Below are 13,540 nucleotides of genomic sequence, written 5' to 3'. Positions count from 1 at the left end.
CACCCTGGCTGGACAGCACCTGCCTCAGCCCCAGCCCCACTCCCTCCCTTGCCACAGGGGCCTCAATCTGCCCCGCTCCATGCCCCTTCCCCCCAACAGACTTACCAGCCAGATACTGCTCTGCAAGCTGCTCATGCATCCTATGGCTACACGCATGCATACGGCATTTATTGGTGACATTATCAGGCATGTCAGTCAGAAAAGGCCGATTGCTAATAACGTCAATTTTCCTTTTATCGGTGCTGATATGATATGAACCGATGTATCGGTGACCCTCTAGTAACTTTACCATAAATGTTCATTTTAACCAACCTGATGAATTTAATGGAGAATTAGAATCAGTATTACAGAATTTCACAAATAGCTAAAAAACTCCTATTACATTCCAAAGCCATTTAGAAATATTTTTATACAACCCTAGCTGGCTTCATTCTTATTTAAAAGCATAGGTCTTTTAAATGATTTTCTGTTCAAGGGAACACAGGGGAAATAGAAGACACTGCCCTGGTTTCACTTCACAAATTCCTTAAGCTCTTTCAGGCAAAAATGCCTCAGAGAATGCTGGGGTGAAAAAAAACTATGCCCACATAATTTAAAAATGCCATCCTTGTGCACTAATTTCCCTAACTTCAGTGCTGGCTACGCCCTCATTGTCAAAAGGGAGTTTCAAAGGGCAGTGCAAGCTGGAATGGGTTTCACTGCCTGTCCCTTTAACAGGCTTCTTAGTGTTAGGCGTAGTGACCTTTTCTGCAGCTCTCTCCACAGAAAAAAGGGCATTTATTCATGGGACACAGGGGACTGGCATACCATACCATCACTATACACCCAAGCCAGCTATGTGCACACAGAAGAAGCCTGAGGACCCAGTCAAAGAAGATTAACAGTGTAAAAAAATTAAGTTTTCTCCATATTTTATATGGGGAAAGCCTTCTTTTGCCCACCCCCTGGATTCCAGAATGAGTTTTTCCCATTCTCACTTCCTCCTGGCAAGACAGATAAGGGGATGGGGAAGCTTCTTCATTTCCACCACACCCATCCCCCAAAGAGATCTAAAGCAAAACAGAAAAGGACAGGGGTTTTGCACCTCTCTCCTCATACATACAGAGGGCAATACAGAGAACATTGCTGCCTGCAAGATTTGACTCTGTTGTTTTTTTCTCCCTACTCTTCTACATTGTTCAAGAGGAAAAAAAAGGAAGGTGATATTAGCAAGTGGACTCAGTAGAATGCAGCCTACCGCAGCACTCCAAAACCAAGTTTATCAAGTTTAAACAGAATGCAACTCAAAAGAAGTTTGCATTATTGTTCCTAGCTTCAAATAAAAGATATTCAAGCATGGCCAAAAAGTCAGTAAGAAAATAGTAAATGCATTAGGAAGATTGATATGGTGTCTGACTTATACCCCCCCGACAAGCTAGTTGCATGGTGAGAGATGTTAGCAGCTGACTGGGAGGCAAGGGGGAATGTAAGCAAAAGAAATGATGAACTCTGTTGTATTAATAAGACAAATTCCTTGGAGAGAAAAGTAAAGTTTACAAATGGCTCCAATGTGTTTAAGAGTCTTCTTTTCCGAAGACGGAGACACTGTAATGCAAGTTGTTTAACTGCAGTTGAGTACTGAGCCACTTTATCATGAGATGTAATGGCCATAACTCACCGCCTCAGAGTGACTCTCTACCCTCATTGATATATTATGATGTCACCATATTCAAAGTCAAACAATCATAGACATTTTTTTCCTGAAGGAAAGGGAAAGTTTCTCTTCCACTGAGTACAAAACAGCATTCAAGAGCTTTAGGTTCTAACAGGTTTGAAAGACAGCAATCCTGAACTGATTTCTGCTAAGTGGACTCTAATTAGATGAGTAGGCAGGAGATGCTACATTTATCAGGAGAGTCCTGTTGATAAATGCAGCTACTCACAGAAACTACATCCTCCTAATTGCAGCACTGGCAGACTGCAAATGACATTCTTTAGCTTTGCTTTCTTTCTTAAAAAACAGGGGAAGCTGGAAAGATGAAAACACTTTAGCAAAAGACCTTCTGTTCCACAACAGAGGTGTGAGAGTTCAGGCAGGATGCAGGCAGCTGGACCTGTAGACAGGCCCCTGAAAGGCAACTACAGGAGGTCAGCTGGGTGGAAGTGCAGGTTACCGAGTTGTTAGGTTGGGGTCTGGATCAATGAAGCGGAAATCTGAGAGATGTAGCCTGGGGTACAAGCCAAGGTCAGAAGCCAGGAGAATCAGGGAGCTGGTACCAAATTTCAGGGAAGATCCAAGAAGAGGATCGGGAAAGCTAAAAAACTGAGTCAGGAGCCAGAACCAGATACAGCATTAAATACAAGTCTTGCTAGAGCAGACTGAGGTTGTTGTCAAGACATGCCTGCAGGTGTGTTTAAAGGGACTGAGTGATGCTCTCAGCAGCCAGTGAAGTTATCAGGGCTTGATAAGCTTCATCCCAGGGTTCTGAAGGAACTGGCAGAGGAGATCTTGACGCCCTTGGCAATGATCTTCATGAAGTCATGGGAGGCAGGCCATGTACCAAAGGACCAGAAAAGGGTCAATGTAGTGTCCCCCTTAAAAAAAAACAAAATGCAGGACCCAGGGAACTGTAGACCAGTTAACCTCACCTCAATAGCTTGAAAGTTACTGGAGCATGTCCTCAGGAAGACCATTTGCAAGCATCTGGAGGAGAAAAGGCTGATCAAAAGCAGCCAGCATGGATTTATGAAAAAAATCATGTCAAACAAACCTGATCTTCTTTGACACAGTACCTACTTGGGTGGATGAAGGGAGTGCTGTAGATACAGTGTACCTGGACTTCAGCAAGGCTTTTGACAGGGTCCCACATGACCTTCTCAAACAAACTGGAGAAATTTGGACTGGATCAACTACTACAAGGTGGTTAGATAACTGATTGAACAGCTGCAAGCAACGGGTAGTTATTAACACGTCCATGTAGGAATGGTAGGAGATTTCAAGTGGCGTTCCACAAGGGTCTGCCGTGGGGCTCCTGCTGTTCAACATGTTTATTAACAATTTGGATGCTGCCACAGAAAACTTCTTGAGCAAGTTTGCAGACAACAGAAAACTGGGGAAGATTAAGAACATGTTGGAGGGGATGTGAGCACAATTCAGAAGGCTCTTGACAGATTGGAAAGCTGGGCTAAAGCTAACTGGATAAAGTTCAATGCAGACAAATGCCAGGTCCTACACCCCGGGAGGAATAAGCAAAACACAGATACAAAATGGATCACACCTGGCTGAATGGCAGCACTCTGGAAAAGGACTTGGGAGTCTTGGTAGATCATAGACTCAATACAGGTCTGTAGCATGATACAGCTGCACAAAAAATGAATGCAGTTTGGGGATGTATCAATAGAAGCATTAGGTGCAATGCACAGAAGGTGATAGTGCCTCTCTACTCAGCACTGGTTAGGCCTCACCTGGAGTACTGTGTGCAGTTCTGGGCTCCATATTTTTAAAAGGACATGGAGAAGTTAGAGAGGTTCCAGACGCAGGTAATAAAGACAATAAAGGGGTTGGAAGGCAAGTCATACGAGGAGATACTTGAACGAGCTAGGTATGTTCGGCTTGTGGAAAAAGTGCTTAAAAGGGGACATGATAACAGTCTTCAAATACTAAAAGGACTTCCACAAAGAAGAGGGAAAGCATGTTTTTACTTGTGCTGCAGAGAAGATGCAGACCAGTGGCTTGAAGTTGTAGCAAGGTAAGTTTAGACTGGATATCTGGAAAAACGTCTTTGTTGTTAGAACAGTGAACCAGTTGAACAGACTGCCCGGGGAGGTTGTGGACTCTCCATCACTGGAGGAGTTCAAGAAGATGTTGGGCAGCCTAGGCATTGCTACCTTACATAGGTATATTTTATACCTTGGGTATTTCCCATGCTTTTGGACTCTGTTGTTGCCTCCCTCCCCCCATTTTTCTGCTATACGTTTCAGGGTGTTTTTAAGCCCTCCCAGAGGCACTTGGTATTGGCTACAGTGAAAGCTGTGAACTTTGACTAGGGCATCCCAATGTTCTTGCTGGGAGAAAAGTCAGCTAGAGGGTATAGCCCCTTTGCTCAGGATCAGATTGATCAGCATATCTAAGGTCAGAAAGGAATTTTATCCCATGGTCAGATTGGTATGGACTGTGAGGGGCCTTCTCTCCCTCTGTAGTGGGGAGCATGGGATCTCTTGAGTTTATACTGACAACATTTTATAGAAGCAGGACATTGGCTTCTATGGTTCCCCTGTTTTGCCTGTGGCAGGTTAAGGTGTTAGGTCTACGTTGTGTCAGGGTTGATGGTAGCCTTATGTAGAATTTACATTATGATTGTATGGGATGGTTTGGATCAGGATGATCCTGCCTCAGGCAGGAGGTTGGACTAGGTGTCTTCTGGATGTCTCTTCCAGCCCTTCTTCTCTATGACTCTAATCCAGTCACAGAGAACTGGGGCAGTCACATTAGCCAAGGATCAAGGTCAGGTATGGAAGTTTAAGACCTCAACCCAGTTGGGCCTGACTGGCCATAGGCCTCGAAATGAGATGGAAAACTAATGAACTATACTAGACATTTTTTGAAAGACTGTTCTGAGTCCACAGATCTAGCTACATATAAACCAAGATTTTCCCTGGAAAACAGACAAATCGATACCAAAAAGTTTGTGAAGTTTTCCAATTTTAACAATGAAAGCCTTCTTCATTAACTCAGATTTTAGGACTCTCTACCATCTCCAATTTCAAGCTAAGCTTAAATGTGTATCACTAGTCAGACCTGAACACACATTGAAGACTATTCTATAAATTTAATGTCACTCAAGCGAGCATGCATCATCAAAATACTTCTCTTTTTCTTACTCTGGAATAATCAAAAACAGGGATCATTGAGTTTTTATGACAAGCTCCCTCCTTCTGTGAGTTCTAACGATGTCCCTGAGTGCTACCTGCAAGGCTATTTCAGATACCTACCCACTGCAAAGGGGAAGGTGAATGAATCACAAGCTCCTTTCAGGCATGCCTCTGAGTGCTCTTTGGTTATTGCTTGCAAGGACCACACAAACAGCGGCATAGAAATAAAATGTTCCAACCTCCTTCACCTCATTATCAATCCCCTGATCTATTCAGGTCTAACTACTCTGCTCTAATTATAAATATACTATTGCCAAGATATTTGAAGCAGCCAGAAGGTAGCCATTATAAACATATTGCTCCTATAAGTGGACCACTGTCACAAGTTTGCACTATGGGACAGTTAGGTGTTAAAAAAAATAGTTGTTAACAGATTAAGCACATTTTACTTGTATAAAAGTGTTACCCGGGACTGTTTAGCCTAAAAATAATTAAATACATTCCTATTACAGCTTGTATGGTTCATTGTTGTGTGTATGTGTGTGTGTGTGTGTGTGTGTGTGTGTGTATATATATATATATGAAATAGAGTGTTTTTCTACGCAACCTGAAGGTGGAAAGACACAGTACATGCTCAACAGTACTACCAGAAAGAGAATTTCAGGGAACTGTTTACCAACCAATAAGGTTCATCAGCTGCAGTCTCCTCATTTTTATTCAATTGGTACAAAGCAGCATTTAAGCATTCAAGTGAGTGAATAGAGGATACTGGACAGAAATAAGCCTATATGATCACTAAAGAAAATGAGACTCTTAGATTGAGGGTTGTACTGTGATTTGGTTTACAGGAATTAAGGGTTGATTCCCTAAAACTCAGAAGCCAAGACCAGAACTGCATGCAAGCCAGAAAGGAGTCCTGTTGATACTGTCTTCCAATTTCAACAGTTTGTTATACTTGAATCCCAGCAGTAACATTCTCAACTTAGCAGAAATAGATTACATCTGTGTAAATTCCAAAATTTACTCTTAGCTTGCCAGCTGGCAGATCAAATATACTCTCAGGGTTTTGACTCTCCACCATGTCCAAATGGAGCTCAGAAAACATGGGTGTGGGTTGGCCAAAAAGATGTTAGTTTCTAATTCTGAGTTGTGCAGCCCTTGTTACAGCACAAGGAAATATCTCCAATTTGCACCACTGGCAGGAGGATGCCTTAGAGACCTCACAGAAGATCTTCCCACTATGCCATGCCTCTTAGTTGTGGCAAATATTCTAGGGCTGGCCTAGTATCTTAGCAGCCTTTTGAGCACTCCAGCCCTCCCTGCTCTATGCTCCTCTTACCCTGTTGCTGACTGTCATCGATTGGCATCTCCAACAGCAATGGGAAGCCTTGATTTTAGCAGCATGGGACATTGGAGATGACAGACAACCCCTCAGCAACAGCACAAGTAGAGAAGATGGCCCTGCTGCCCCATGATATTGATCCCCATTGTCACGGGCCACATCCAATCACTTCACGGGCTGGATCCAGCCCAGTTTGTAGGTTGTCAGCCTCTACACTAAAATAATGGCTAGATTTCTGATAGCAAGAAATTCGGATCACAAAGCAATGAGATTTTAGTTTCCCAGCTATCTCAGGATAGCTGTCTCTGACAGCTGAAGCTCCCCAACACAAAGACAATAATACTCTGTAAAGTACTTTTAGAATCTGTCCCTAAATGCTCCAAGTGGCAGAGGAGAGCATTTGAGCAAATCCTGTTCAGCTCAACAGGAGTAACAAGACAAGATACTAGCATGCAGTGTTTGGAACTGTACTACTTAGGTCTTTAAGGCATTTTCTTTTAAAGATTTTTTTGAGTAAGTCTTACATGGTCCCTAATAACAGGACCTCCAACAATGTAGTTTTACTTCTGAAAATAAAATAGTTGCTATCATCTTCATATTTATGTTTCACAGGAGAACATTAGCTATTAAATACCACCCTCTTGTGATCCCTTGGAGAGGTGAAATCTCAAATATAGGTTGTTTTTCTTTTAAAGTCTCTAGGGTTGTGAGGAATATCCTGCATGCATAAGGAATTATCAGTGTCAGAATCAAATAGAAGGTCTTTATTGTTGAAGTCACAGTCAAGTTCCATTCCTGAATCCCGAGGAAACTACTTTGAAGTCAAGATGTATTAGTCCATGAGGACCAAAGTAGGCGTTGGGTAATAAAACTGTTAGCTTGGAGTTATTAACATGTCACTTTTCTTTAATGCAATTCATCCCAAGTTTTCAATAAAAAAGTATTAAGTAATCCCATCATTCGCTACAAAGAATTCAAATACAACAGTTACTGGAACTGTTATATGCTCGCCTATAGTGCAAAAGAGTTAAAGGCATATCAGGGTTTCAAAAGTTTATCTGTTTCATTACATTTTGATAGCTGGCACAAAGAAAATTTTTATCCAATTGACAGTGATTATGTTCGTAGTAATTTGAGGTTGTTGTATGGTTCCACTAGAATAATGGCTTTCTGTAAAGGTTTCTGATGGTAAGAAAATTAGATCACAAAGCAAAGATAACTCAGATTCCAACACAAATCCAGCACTGACTTTGTAAAAAGCAATAATACATCACAGAGCTTTTGTAAACCTAATAAGGACAAAACTAGCATTTGAAGCTGTCCCTTAACCACTGTTCATCTAATAGCTATTAGAAAAAATATCATATTGTATACTAGAAATTGGCAAGAAATCACATTACAGGTCGGTCTAATTTATCAGCAATATATGGAACTCTGTGTAAATGCTACAAACACAGATTCATTGAGTGGTGTTCTGCAGCAGGGGGAATTAGACTCCCTGTTCATTGTTTAACAGAAATACGGGAAATGACGCTAAACTGGCTGCCAGGGATTAAGAGGAGGAATCTGACAAGAGCTGGATATTATGCATTTCAGCTCTAGAGACTTTAAAAAAAAAAAAATTCTTCATTTAAATTGAAGGACCTGAACCTCAAATCTGTCCAGACCTCATACAGTACACAGCATCACACCTTGTCCCCATCGGAAGGCATGCAAAGCGCTACCACTTCGAGAATGGGGTACGGACCATGAGTCTACCCTGGTCTCAGTCAGTCAAGGAGAATTCAGTCATGCCTAAAAGAAAAGGGAAACCTCTGCTGCATTTCCCTCCCTCACTCCAACATTGGCTAGAATAAAAGTAGTGAACAATACCTTCAAACGCAGGTCTCAAGGCAGTCCTCTCTCACCACAACCTATGTAGCCAGTGATTTAAGGACCAGGTGGAACTACAGTCTCCAGTATTGTGGCTCATTTAAAACAACATGCATAGCAAAATGCTGCAAGTCAGGTCAGCAAGAGCAGCAGGAAGAGCAAGGGCTGAAGTCCTCCTGGCTCCACCATCACCTCAACTTTATTGCTCCTAGCAACACTCCCACTTAAAAATTCGCCATCTGTAAAACCACCAGATTTCGGGCCTCTCTCACCAAAGGGTTGTGAAGTCAAATAAACAGTTGTAAAATGTTTTTAGATCCCAGTCAGTGGCCTTAAAAGCAAACTGTTGACAACAAGTTACGGGCTATGCTTGAGGCAAGAGTTTTCATGGGTGTATGTTTTATTGGACTAACTGCATGTTTAGGATAGATTTAGACAAGCTTTCACCTTTTAGACAAGAGAAGCTGCTTCTCTCCCAAAGACCTAAGGAAGGGTACTGCAAGACCTGAAAGTTTGTCTAAGCCTATCCCAGCCATGCAGGTTAGGCCAATAAAAGATACCATGCAAAAAACCCTCGCCTCTTGCATATTTCCTGGACCATCACAACTACAACATCACATCAATGCTAGTATAGCAGGTTGCACAACTTACACATTCACAGATGTACTCACAGACTTTTCATTCCATCCAGGAAGAGCACACACCAACTGCTGAAACTTCCTTAGCCTGACGAAGGGTTTTTGAACCCGAAAGCTTGCTTAATAACTATTCTCCAACTATTTGGGTTGATCTAATAAAAGATATCAGATTCACCCAAGGAACCTTGTCTGCAGATGTACTCCCTGCACTCTTGCGCATTAGAACAACTGATACAAGATGACAGACCCTGACATCATTATTGGCAATAGAGGCAAGAGATGACAAAAATCACCTACTCCATCATCTATTAACTGAAGACCCAAACAGATGGAGGCTTAAGAGGCTTAACACTTGTAAACCATTTGTACACAAAGTCCACAAGCTCCTGTTAACCAAATATATGGGTAGCAACAGAGTGGGCTGACCACTGGGAAACATCAGACCTATTCCTACAGCATTTTATACTAATACCAAATGAATCCCCTGCTGGGTACAAGCACGACAGGGAAGTGTGGGTCAAGCTGAACAGACTGAGATCTGGATGCGGACGCTTCAAAACAGCACTCTACAAGACAAACATCTTGGACAGCTCTCTGTGTGAATGAGGTGGCTAACAGAAAGCACAGCACTTAATTGAAAGTTGCAATCTCTACAAATGCCCAGATGGGGCAGATGGAATCTGAACACTGAGTGACAATACAGGCAGTCCTCGACTTATAACGTTTCGAGTTACAACGTTTCGCACTTACGTTTCTAAACTGACACCCTGTTTCAACTTTCTGACATCAGTTTTGACTTTATAATGCTTGATCTGATGTGACTCCATGACAGCGAACAAGTCGCTGTGTCACCCATCTCCCTGGAGAACATCTGTCCAAACTTTCTTGGACACTTTAAGAAAGCAGACAAGACTCCAGAAAAACCTGCAGCCAAGACTCCTGAGAAGACTCCTGCCAAGAGCCCTTCAAAAAGTCCAGCAAAGTAACCTTAAAGAAGTCCTTCCAAATCACTATGATTGCTATTTACAATATAACTACATTAATGAAGCTATATTACTCATCTATAATTGATGGAGTACAAAATTCTGAGTTATTTTTGGTGAAAACAGGGTATCAGGCCTTGGTTCAGGAACCAATCCCCCATTTGTAACATCCTTTCCTATGGGAAAATCGGTTCTGAGTTACAATGTTTCAACTTAAGACACCGTTTTCGGGAACCAATTGTGTCGTAAGTCCAAGGACTGCCCATATCAGACAGTGGCTCCTAGATTCGAAAGTTGATATGTGATGCCCTATAAAAGAGAACACTACCATGAGCTATGTTTGTTATGTTTTGTGTTAAATCTCCTTTCTTCTTTTTATTCATACCTGAAATGATAATGCTAAGTAACAGAGGGTACACGCAGATGTTACATATGGATTGACCTAACTAGGGCTAAGCAGATCTAAATGCCCATCTGTGCGGATGTTCAGGGGAGAGTTGGATTAAATTGGGTCAGAAATGTTAAGCCCTATCTAGGCTAGTTTACCTGAGAAGGTAAATTACTCTGCATGAGTTCAAACCCAGCCTGGGGGCTGGAAAAGCCAAACTGCTCACCCCAGTCCTAGTGCTGCAGTATTCTTTCCCCTTCCAATCCTGAACGGGCTAGTTCTAGACCCCTGACCCTCCCAACCCCAGATAGACAACCTCTCCTTGCAGTCCTACCTTACCCCACACCGATCCTAACCAACCTCCCCCAGATCCATTAGGCCCCCTCTTGCCATCCTAAGTTACCTACATCATTTCCCCCACATAGCTCCCACCACCAGTGTACACCTGTACACACCACTCTGAGTCTATGGTCACATGATCTAATGTAATGCCATGTGATGGTAGACTGGGTGCAGCAAATGGCTGGATATACCCAGAGCAAATAAGTCTCAATTCCCAACGGTATACCACCTACACCTTCACACAAAAGCCATAAGTCTATCCTGGCTTACTAAAGCCAGTGAAAATTTGGTTGGCAGGAGTTGGAGCTGGGAATGTACAATTTGTAAATGATTAGCACGGCAAGATCATGATAGGCCCTTCTCAGCAGCACTTAAAAGTTTTTGCTCCTTAGCTAATCAGTTTCAGTTTAGCTCAGTATTTTGCCTAGGAGAGCATTTGGAAGGTTAACACCAATCAGAGTACTGCCAATGATAAAATAATAATAATAGCAACAGGTTGCCACTAGCATGCATTTCTACACAATGCAATTCCTAAATGTGAGCCAATGTTAATTAACATCATGTTAGCAGTGCTATAAATTAAACCTTCTAGTATACACATTTATATCTAGAGGCACCAGTTGTTGTGTACTATGCATACATACCACATTCATGAAGTCATCTTAACTGGCATTTTTAAATTAATGCCATAAGTGGCCATGTTTACAATACAGCTGTTTAAACATAAGGACTCCTATTTAAACAATCATCTTTCAATTGTTTTAAAAACAGATTGTCCCTGGCCTAATCATAGGTGTGTCGTGGAAAGAAGAGTTGCCATTTCTTCTGACACAAGTGTAGAGATCCTAATGCCAAAGAGGTTCCTCTGCAGAGAGGTAGTAGAAATCTGGGACGTTTCAAATAGGAGTCCCAGAGAAGGAGGAATCAGTGATGTGGAGTTCAGGCAGAGCATTATTGATTCAATTACCAATACAGGATCAGGCACACAGACAAACTTTCTTGCACAAATCACAGCCAAGGCACTGAAGCCTGGGTCCCAAGAAGCTACTGTTTCCAAAAGTTGGGCTTCAAATAGAAAACACAGAACGAAGCCAGGTCTCCTACCTGCTACAGTTTCCCTCAAAGGACGGTTGAATAACAAAACAGTAATAAATATAACAATAATACATCATATTCAATTACTGAAGACCTCCTTGCATGCTACGAATAAAGAACCTATACAATTATGTTTTTCTGCCGTAAAGCAGAAGAAAGCTCATGGATTATGTGCATTTACTTGCAAGGGTTAAAACCCAACGTCACTCATTGTACTTTAAAGAGTTCACTATGGTTTATTCCAGGGGTGTCCAAACTTTTTGAATGTGGGGCCGGATCATGAACTTTTTATCACCCAGTGGGCCAGTAAGCTACATTCAAAGACCTCACACGAAGCAATATCACATCAGGAAGTGATGTCACGTGACCTTTGACACCAGTAAAGTTGCAGGAAGTGACAATGAAATGGGTCTAACCAGTTCAAAACTCTCCCTCTATAGCATCCACCTCTGCCACTGTTCGGGACAGGATACTGAGCTAGATGGACCATGGGGCTGACTAAGCACGGCACTTTTTAGGCTCTTATGTTCTTTGGCTGAGCTTCCAAACTATGGCTGAGATTTGCAAAAAGGAGTAGATAGGCATGTTACAAAGTTGTCATAAAAGATTTGGAGCCCTCTAAATCCCATTCATTTTAATGGAAGTTGGCCTTTTGACTCAGCTTTGAAAATCTCAGTCCAAGGTGCCAACCAAATAAGTCAAAATATATTTTGCATTTCTATGCAGTGCATGTATGTGGGGTTCTCCAAGCATTTTACAAACATTAAATGAACCTCAGGACATCCCTGCTTTTCAGAAGAAATGTGGTGGTGAGGACATTCTGGGAACATCTCTCACTCTCTGTGTGTGATCTGCTTCTACTGTCCTTGGACCACCCTAGAAGGGCCCTCACTGCCTCATTTCCAGTTCAGAGCAGGTAAAGTGTAAGTGGGTAGGAAGGGCTTATTTTTTGGCAGCAGGTTTGAGTGGCCTGAAGCTAGTGAAGATGTACCCACAATTAGTTACTGACCAGAGTGGGAAAACAGTTGTCCTCACTTATTAACATGGCTCCAAGGCCCTACACTGTCTCTGCCTACATGTTGCTCTCATGTCCTCTTGCTTTCCTAAATCTCATGAGAGTAGAGGATTCCCATCATGCCTACTGGACTGCCGTCACCGGATAGCTGTCCTGGTTCTAAGGTCATGCTTCTGACTCTTTCATGGCCTCTTTTAGGGTGCACACTTAGAACTCTGACTTTTCCTTCCCGCCCATTTTGCTGAATTGTGATTATTCCCACGAGGCATGAATTTAGTTCAGTGGCTATGATTCTGCTTTCTCATACAGAGGCAATGACTCTCACAAAGTATGGCATATTTTAGTAGGATAAAAACATTTTGAAGGCCACACAGAAAACAATAAGCAGTCTTTACTCACATGAGCTTACCAAGTATCAATCACCTGCTACTTGGATTCCTGGAAGGTACAGACAAGTTTATTAGCACGTTGTTCCACAGTGAGTCTCTGTGCCATAGCCTACATCAGGTCTCAGATCTAGGGAGCCTGACCCCTCCCCAGCCATAGGCTTGTCACATTATACCAATCTGCTGGTTGGTGCAGACCCGACTGGGCTCCTCCCATCCCCAGCAGCACATGGGAAGCCAACCCAAAAGCCACTTTTCCTGGCTGGTGCTGACCCGGCTGGGTCCATCCCACCTGGAGCAGCATGCAGCTGAAGCCAGCTTCCCATGAGCTACTGGGGACGGGAGGAGCCCAGCCGGGTCTGCAACAGCCAGCAGAAGTGTCAGCGGAGCCGTGTGCCGCTTGGGACGGGACGAGCCTGGCCGGAGCAGCAGGGGCTGAGCTGCATTTTCCCCCTGCCTGCGCCAGTGAGTCCCGAGAGGCATACAGCTCCACTGCTGCTTCTGCTGGCCAGCGCTCCTCCCGTCCCCAGCAGCACGTGAGAAGCCAGCTTCAGTTGCATGCTGTCATGACCCAAAAGGCATGATTGCGTGTGCGCGCTTCGGCACCAGAATTATCCCCGTCAAGTCG

The 13,540-nt window shown here is 42.9% G+C and overlaps 1 protein-coding gene across 1 annotated transcript in view; it reads right to left on the bottom strand.

Moving 5' to 3' along the window:
- Positions 1-13,540, bottom strand: part of PXDNL (peroxidasin like) — a 352,571-nt gene that overhangs the window by 222,920 nt on the left and 116,111 nt on the right. The gene's annotated exons all lie outside the window — the stretch shown is intronic.

The sequence above is a fragment of the Alligator sinensis genome, unplaced genomic scaffold (genome assembly GCF_000455745.1).
Source record: "Alligator sinensis unplaced genomic scaffold, ASM45574v1 scaffold1007_1, whole genome shotgun sequence".
Classification (NCBI taxonomy): domain Eukaryota; kingdom Metazoa; phylum Chordata; order Crocodylia; family Alligatoridae; genus Alligator; species Alligator sinensis.
Note: the sequence above shows the minus strand (reverse complement) of the source record. Positions and strands in the feature narration are given on the sequence as shown.